The sequence below is a fragment of the Arachis ipaensis genome, chromosome B09, assembly GCF_000816755.2.
Source record: "Arachis ipaensis cultivar K30076 chromosome B09, Araip1.1, whole genome shotgun sequence".
NCBI classification, from domain to species: domain Eukaryota; kingdom Viridiplantae; phylum Streptophyta; class Magnoliopsida; order Fabales; family Fabaceae; genus Arachis; species Arachis ipaensis.
Window position 1 is genome coordinate 128,775,744 of NC_029793.2, and position 1,274 is coordinate 128,777,017.

Genomic DNA, 1,274 nt, shown 5'->3' on the forward strand with positions numbered 1-1,274 from the left:
TTTTTTATAATAAAAAAATATATATTTTATAATAAATTAATAATATTATATTATAATTTTATATTTTAATTAATATTTTTTATCCTTTATTGTATGATTTTGTTCCGGCCCAGCCCGGTTGGTGCATTGTCTGACCTGACCAGAGCGGCCGACTCAGCGGGCCTCATACGCTCGGATTGCGACCCAGACACTTATTCCCTGGTAGCCAGCCACGCGACAGCTGAGAGAGGAAGTTTCCAGAAAAGAGACCTCTCCTGTCGGACCCGTCCTACTGACAGAGTATATATAGGGAGGGCCCTACCCCTTCCCCACGGTACGTCACTACCTCCATACTCTTACTGCCATCTGTACAAACTCTGACTTGGGCGTCGGATTGTCATCGCAGGTGGCTCTCCCCCTCGCATTGTAGTAGCTCAGGAGGTTGCTACGTCTCTGCCCTCATCCTCCAGACCCAGACCAAGGCTGATTCCTACCATCGCACCCCGAGAGCACCTCCGACCCGTCCGGGACACAAAGTACTGAACATTGGCGCCATCTGTGGGGACCTGGCCTGAATGGATTTCCTGTTAGGTCCTGTGGGAAGAGATGACGGAGGCGAGCCACGTAGGGAGGAAGTGGTTCCCCGAACCAGTGGGGTAGCATCTTTGGCTTCCTCCCGCGAACGCACGAGATCCCCCTCCCGTGGGAATGAGCTTCCCTCCCATTCCCGGGAAAGGCGTCCTTTCGGAGGAATGGGAAGTGACAACGCGAGAATAATGTAGGAGTTGTGCCACAGGGTGCAAAACCTTGAGAGGAAGCTGGCGACCAGGGAGCGCTACCAGCCCGGCCCGAGTGAACCTCGTGTCCGATCTCCTCAAAGGAGAGGGGAAACCCGAGGAAGAAGAGGGGAGCCTCCCTCCCACTCTCGGGAAAGGTGTCCCTTCGAAGGGACGGGGAGCGACTATCCTCGGATAATGCAGGAGCTGCGCCACAGGGTGTAGAACCTAGAACGGGAGCTAGCAAGCAGAGAGCACTACTGGCCCGCCCCAAGGCAGCATCGTTCCCCATCCCCTCAAAGGAGGAGGGAAACCAGAGAGAGAAGCCCCCAAAGAGACTAATCTAGGGGCACACCGACCTACCGGTCCGATCCCAAAAGCCAAGGGGAAAGTAGAGAGGTGCCGAGGAGACGGCAAGACCTTATAATCTACAACCGGCCTCCAGTGAGACACACTGGGGAGGAAAACCGAGAGGATAGCAGGGAGAGACTAAGGAGAATGCCACGACGCCCTGTGATC